This window comes from Zeus faber (assembly GCF_960531495.2).
Source record: "Zeus faber genome assembly, chromosome: 14".
Classification (NCBI taxonomy): Eukaryota; Metazoa; Chordata; class Actinopteri; order Zeiformes; family Zeidae; genus Zeus; species Zeus faber.
Window position 1 is genome coordinate 10,750,384 of NC_137200.1, and position 8,128 is coordinate 10,758,511.

The following is an 8,128-nucleotide window of genomic DNA, read 5'->3' on the forward strand; positions in this document are numbered from 1 at the left end:
GACTGCGATCCGGGCTGGCCAGTGAGCGCGTGCGTGCGTGCGGGCGTGCGTGCGGGCGAGAGAGAGCGAGAGAGAGAGAGAGAGAGAGAGAGAGAGAGAGAGAGAGAGAGAGAGAGAGAGAGGGAGGGGGAGGGAGGGAGAGCGGGGCGAGAGAACGCGTAAAGCAGGCTTTAGTGACATGGACGTCCAAAAAAGTGGGGGATGGGAACAGTCAGCGGGGACGACTGGAGCGATGCGGCGGCGTGCATGGCGTCAAAGAATAGGGCAACGCAGCCCCGGCGCGGAGCGGAGAGGGGCGGGCGGGCGGGCGACGCTTATGTGTCTTAAACCGAAACAAAACAACGCTCAGTTATTATTATGTAGTTGTATTTTATTTTAAATACACATGAAACAGAATGTCATAAATGATATGTATGTGTATGAATATAAGTGAGTAATATAATGCGTTATTTATTTGAATAAATATCTAAATAAATACGTAAATTAATACATACATAGATCAATAAAAATAGGTAAATAAATGAATTGATAAATTGATGAATACAAGCGAACCTTACGGACCGACCTTGGTTCTCTGCTTATAGTATAAGGTTGTATGAAGGGGATCCCCTCCTGCCATTCGTGCTGGACGCAGTAGTTGGCATATGGGGTCGTTGGGGTCAAACCACAAGTCAGTAGGACACCAAAACAAGGCTCAGCAGCTGGCATTAAGTCATACATATCCGCCTCATTCTGTCACACATCACACATCTTATCGTATTTTTTTTTTTTAATTATAATTCTTGCATTCTTGTATATTGTTGTATAAGTCGTTATTTTCATTTGTATTATTTATATTTTTTTGAAGACATTGTTTCTATTGTACGCATGCAAAAAGTGCCTGGCAAATACACAAATTCTGATTCTGATCGAAGGCCAAATTCAAAATCCAGGCTAGAATATCATTTCAATATTTTAACGTTTGAATGTAAAGTTGATCTCAGAGATGCCCAGTGATGCCCTTACATGTAACGTTTTTTAGTTTTGGTATTTAAACCAACACATCAACTTAAATACATTGGTATTTATTTGCCTGCCCTATCAAACGTTATATTAACCCAAATGGTTTAATCAAAAGGGACACACTTACACGGGGGGGGGGGAGGGTTTCACCTAAATAAAAAGGAAATGTTTCTTTCAGACTTCTCCGCTATGCGCGACATCGTTGCCTTTCAAACACATGAATGTTGAGGAATGTTGAGGAATGAATAAGTTATCTATTACCAACAGCACCGTGGTCACTTCAGCTACTACCCACACCATTAACAAGTGGCATCATTATCACAACAAACAATCATCTCAGACAAACGCTTTTTTTTTTGTCCCCAGACCACGTTACAGAGAGATACTAGAATCAGAAAATACATAAAACAATAAAAATACATTGGCTGTCGGGAACACTTCCGGTTTAGCCTTTTCTTCCACAGCGCATGTCCGTTGAAGCGCTTCGCTTTAGCAGCGGGTTTCGTTTTGCCTGGCCTGTCTCGGCCACCGTAGGTGCATGTTGACACTCGTGTCGTGCAAAAACGGTTTTACGGCTAAAAAAACCCCAGCAGTAGTTGTTATTATTATCATTATTATCATTATTATTATTATTATTATCATTATTATTATCATTATTATCATTATCATTATTATTATTATCATTATCATTATCATTATTATTATTATTATCATTATTATTATTATCATTATTATTATTATTATCATTATTATTATCATTATTATTATTATTATTATTATTATTATTATTATCATTATTATTATTATCATTATTATTATTATTATCATTATTATTATCATTATTATTATTATTATTATTATCATTATTATTATTATCATTATTATTATTATTATTATCATCATTATTATTATTATTATCATTATTATTATTATTATTATTATTATTATTATCATTATTATTATCATTATTATTATTATCATTATTATTATTATAATTATTATCATTATTATCATTATTATTATTATTATGATTATAATACTAAACTATTATTATTGAGATAAATTAATTAAAAAACAGTAGATAGGCCAGTGATTTCACACAAAATTCAGAACATTATCACAATATAGTATACAGATTATATATATATATATATATATATATATATATATATATATATATATATGTAATTTATTTATTTTTTTATGCATACTTGCATAATTTACTACTTTTTGACAGTGTGAATTGTTTATACGGGTGTTTATTGCAAATCGTCAAATAATTGTAGTTGTACTGCTTATTGTCAATTTTCATGTTGATGGAGTAGTGTCTATTTTTTTCCATTTCTCACTTCACTTTTGAGGTAGATTTGAGGTTTATTGTTTTCAGGCGAGAGGCTGTAACGCCGCAAGTTCTGTCAGGAAACGAATGAAGTGTTAATCAATCTATCAACTCTATCCATCTATATAAACGCGTTCACAGAAAGTAAACTGCTGAATTCAGTTGGCCTGTACACTGCCATCTACTGTTCGGAGATGTCTACACGACTTCTTGCCCGAGGCATGCGTGTACATAATCTGCACAAGGTGACCCAGGGTGAAGATTTAAAGTATAATCCGTGACATTGTCTGTGTTGGGTGGATTACCATTCGAAACCGCATCGGGGTTGACGGTCACTTTCTTTTTCCTGAAACCATGTCCTCTTCTGATCAATTGGGTTTTTTTTTTTTTGTTGTTGGTTTTTTTTCCACGGCCACCATTCTTACCGGGAAAAGCGCATCCTGCCACCAACAATGGAAACAGCATATAGAGGAGCACATGCATAGCGCAAAGAGATTGAATGGCTATTTCTTATAAAATACCAGCTCAATAAATATAGGCTAAATATCAAATATGTGAATAGTATTATTAGTATTTTCTTTAACTAAATAATCTTAGATGACCACTAACAGGTGCACATAGACAAAACACATGAAGACACCAGAAAAGGTCATTTACAGTAAAGGAATCAGACAGATTTCAAACAGACTATCAAATCAAATTTATTCATCTTGAAGGCGTGCTCAGAATTCACAAAATTTTGCAACAACTCTGTGTTAATAATTACATCTCAATTAATGCCTAGGTTATTTGTTTAAAGAGTCCAGCCTCTCTCAGGTAGGAAATTTATTTTCGAAAAAGGTCATGCTAAAAAAAAGAAAAAGGAAAATTATATATGTATATATCAAATCTGATATATAAACATATGTATGAAAAATTAGGTTATCAAAAATAAGTAGGAGGGGTGGGGGGGGGTTCGGGGAGTGTTAAAGGTTGTGAAAGTGCTGCATTTATGCCAATGACACACCAAAGTGCAAAACGGCAAATTGAAAACACAGCAAACTAATTCAGAATTGTATCCAAGCATTGAAGGGGTTCAAACCCCCTCTCCACAAAATGTTTCAGGGGAAAAAAAATAAAATAAAAGTAAAAATCAACAGGACCTTCTCAGCATACTGAGCAGACAATAGGCTGTGACATGTTTAAAGCTACACTGGGCTGACAAGTTCACTTTCTTTTCTTCCACAAATTCAGCAAAGGGAATCCTAATGTTGGGTTGAGAAATGAGTGAGATAACATGACGGAATGCCATTGCTGTCATTTGCTGCCTGGGTTTATTTGACCCATTGGGCAATGGGTGTTTGTTTCCTGCCAAAGGGGCCTAGTGTAGCTTCGACAGTGTCACATGAGTAAACTTTACAAAACGTGAAATAGTATTATATGATGAGGTTTGAGATTTTATGTCAGCACACATTTTAAGTAACATGTAGGTGGTCTTTCTCCTTCTGAAACATAAGTCTTTTTTTTAAGCAATAGTTCTATAGCAATAAAGGTATACTGTACAAACACTAGTAAGGGGTTTGTTAAAAACAGAAAGTGAGATGAATACCACCTACCATACTACTACCAGAAAAGTGGCTGTCGTGCATAGCTAAAAACTGGTGTGTTTCAGATATGATAATGCCCTCGGATTGAACAACAACAACAAAATAATAATTGAAAACATTAAAAATTGAAGTTGATTTAAAATAAATACAGCCACAACCTGTAAACACTGCCTGCCAACTGTGGTCATTTTCACTTTGTGGGATGTAACACAAGTCGAGTTTTCGCAAGGCACCGGACGCCACATGTGGTCCACTGTCCAGAGTTCTAACCCAATCTGCAACCAAGCCACTCCTACCGACAGGATACTAAACTAAATGCAGTTCAATTGACCCTCAAACCTCGACAACAAACTGCCCCCACCCACCCCCACCCCAGCAGTGTTCCTGTTGGTAGTTTTCTGCTGTATTGCACTCAGCAACCTGTAGATCTCCAAACTCTGCCCTGAACCCAGACTGACCTGCGAGGTCCCCGACTCAGGAGGGACCAGCCCTGAATAGATATGTGAGGAAAAAATCAAGCAGCAAAATACTGACAAATTGAGATACGGGAGCGATCGGCTCCCCTTTACATTCCCACAATGCACTGCGCGCCTCCATAATGCTCTCAACATGCGTGGGCTCAACGCGGTGAGCTGTGTATTGCTTGGCTTTTTTTTTTTTTTTTTTGCTTTTTTTTAATGATTAATTTTGGTTCCATACTCTTTATTACTTTGGATGCGGAAGGGACCAAATGTAAGATGCCTCGAAGCAGATTGGGCACTTTGAAAACAGGGAGGGCAAGAGATGCCATCGGAAGAAAGATTTGCGTTCCTCAGTCCCGTAGTCCTCCGCTCTTCCTCCATCCAAAGTAAAGAGACTACGGAGTGGGCCGCCCGCACATGATATTAATGTATGGAGATGTACGTGCGTCGGGAACAGAATCGACAGGGCAGGAAAAGATCAAAATAAAAATAAAAGTCATGGAGGCTGTTGGGTGAAGGCAAGGCACCACCATGACACCAGCAAGCTGATTGCTCACTAGAGGATCCAGGGAGAGATGAGCAGTGAGGGAGGGAAGGAGAGAGCTCAATTGAGAGGTTGTGTCTCTGTACGGCTGCGAGACTAGAACTATGAAAATGAAATTAAAATTAAAACTTGCTACGATTATGACTACGGTTGACTAAAGTGCCTGACAATCTTTGGTCTATCAACCAAACCCATAGAAGGTGCGATATCGCAAGCCATGTCAAAAAGCATAACTAGAAGAGAAGTTGGAAGAAATGTTTTTTTTTTCCTCTCCAAAAGTAAAAACAAACCGCGTAAGCAGGGAATCACATTCCGGATATATTATGGAATTCAGAATCGGAATAACAGTTTTAGTCTTGGAATAAAACCATTTAAGTTGTTCGAACGTATGTTAGTACCTCCAGCAAACCCACTCATTTCCTGCGAGACTGATCCTAAGACTAAAACGATTCTTTTGAAACATCGACCCGGTGAGACAATTTAAACGTGGTTAGCGATGGTGTGCATGAGGTACCTTTGATAACACGTGTACTATGGAACGCTAAGGCTCAGATTTTGATATGATACGGGGAGTGATGGTAGGAACGTTCACATCCAAAGTGGGGGAAGAAAAAAAAAATGACCAGCTGGGCTCGTCCACCCCTTAGGGATGCTTACTTCTCAAAAGATATCCGATTAAATCGAGGAAAAAACGACTCAAGTCTGAAAAACGCAGCAATGCGTCAGCAATTTTGATGAATGTCAAATCAGTTTGGAAGTACTGGCTTCGGAGGGAGAGGGGGGGGGCGCGGGGCAGAGAGAGCGATTAAACCTGCATCTGCAAAAGCTATTCCATGTTTTATGAACTGTGACATTATAAATGACATTTTAGAACCATAATACCTCGTCTATTGCAGTGCATCTATCATATCTTATCACTGATCAAACCGGGTGTGCTTTCACTACAGTGGCCGAACTCCAACTTGCGCTGAATTGACCGACGCGTTACGGAAACAAACTGTTCGGGAGCTGAGCTTTGGGCGTGCAGATATCCTGTCCTTCCGACAACGGCGCTCGAGATCGGCGCTCATATAACGACGATATTAGTGTTAACACCGGATATTCTCTCATTTGTGCATGAGAGAAGTCTTCGGCTGACCAAATGACTCTTATCGTGCCGGAGCGGGGGGGTCAATGTTTTAAATGAACGCAGCAAACACACACGCACTACGACGGCCGCCGGGTCCGTTTCAGGTTCGATGTCAAGGAAAACACGTCTTTATCTCGCCCTCTCTCTCAAAGGTCAAAGACCCCCCCCCCCCCCCCCCCCCCCGACGTGTGCACAAGCCCTGGAACAAAGTACTCCAGGGGAACAGGGTATTCCCTCAGATGAAAGGTTAAAAGGGAGGGTCCCCGTTACTATGTAAAAAGGGCGCCGCAAAGCAGCACCACACGCGGTTTTCAAGCAACAATTTTTTAAAGGATTTGAAATTACTGATATTAAAAGGGCGCGGGACTCCGTTTGCATAGATAATGTGTGCAGAGGCGCACAGCCACACCCCTAATGTACATCATTGCATTTCCTCACATCTCATTTTAAATTTTTTTCCCTTCCAAATTCCACACAGTTAAATATTGTAGCTCAAAATCCAGTGTCCATATAAACAGGGGGAAAAAACAGCATTTTTCAGACTCAATCGGCTGGGACGCGATGCGGCTTTCGCGGCGGTTAGACAGACGTCTCGGCACGCTGACGGGATCTGAATCGAGGAGTTTTACTTCGCTTTATATAAAAAGGTTTAGAATGGATATATTGTGTTTCTAAAAAAACGGTTATCCTCCAGTATACTATATACAGCACTATGTTCGGTGCCCTATGCTGACCACCAACCCGCCCGCACGCACACGCACGCGCAAGCACACGCAGACACACACACACACACCAGTCATTCAGGCCATTAAAACAAATGCAATGGTGGAGAAAAAAAAACAAAAAACATTGCATGTCATGTTATGAGCAGCACCTCCCTCGTAAGGTCATCCCCAAGAGGCTCGACTGCTCTGTGCGTTTCTATGAACTGCCACTGGATGGCTGCTGCTGTGAATTATTGCTATGACCAGCGGTGGACGATTCCAGGTTCACAAAGTTAAAAGTCCTGCCATGTTTGTTTTTTGTTTTAATCCTCCGCCCATGCCAGCCGATTCCGCCCGTGCGCCGCCTACCTCTGGATAGTGCTAACTCAGCAAAGCCCAGGTGGGTTGACTCAAAAAGTAGCGGGAGAGGACTTTTATTTCTCTACCTGGAATTTTCCACCCCTGGCTCTCGACTGCTGCCCCTGAGTAGAACCAGGCACTTACTACGTGTGCTCGAGTGGAGCCCGACAAAACCTTTGTGTTGCATTATAATAATCAAAATATAAATAATTTATTATCGATGTAACAGGCGGGAAAAGAAAAAAAAAAAAAAAAAAAAGAAGACTTCACAAACTATACACAAGTCTGTGAGGCCTTGTGACCTAACCAGTGCAATCTAACCAGTGTCGATGAAAGAGGATATGGAGAGGCTCAATCCATCACAGTAAATCTTTTTTGTTTGTTTAAGTTGTAGTCTAGAGGATGCAAATCCACTGGGTTTATTCCTTAAAAAAATGGAGCTGAGGTGGCAAAATCCATATACGTAGCTAGTGGAGGTATTCGGTTTTCGGAATCCCGCGATACTATCAAGCTTGTTTTGCGGCTCGGGGATTTGTGACTTCCTGCTCCGGTGGTTGTAACGCCGCCCAGCCCCCCACCCCACGGTGAGCGAGTGAGAGAGAAGTGGGAGGGAGGGCTTTTACACCGGTGAACCACCAAAACCATACCGGTGAAATAAACAAGCCGCCAGAAACAGCTGTGCGTCGGCCTCCAAATGTCCTCCAAAACGGCGGAGCCTGTAAACACGGCGCGGGGAAAGCGATGAACGGGGGATAACGTCCCTTCATAACAGCGAGAGCACATGGGTAAGGATGAAGAGATGATGCAGGGATAGATGACACGGGGGGGTGGGGATGGAGGTGGGGGGTGGGATGTGTAGCCTCCCCTTAATCGCCTTTTTTTATTCTGAATTTTGAGTCCCAGAATTTTGAGGCTGTCGAGGGAGCCCGTATATCACTGCCGACAAGATCAAGTCCAGATCCATTTCAAAACTATTAGAAGCAAAAAAATAATAATAATAAAT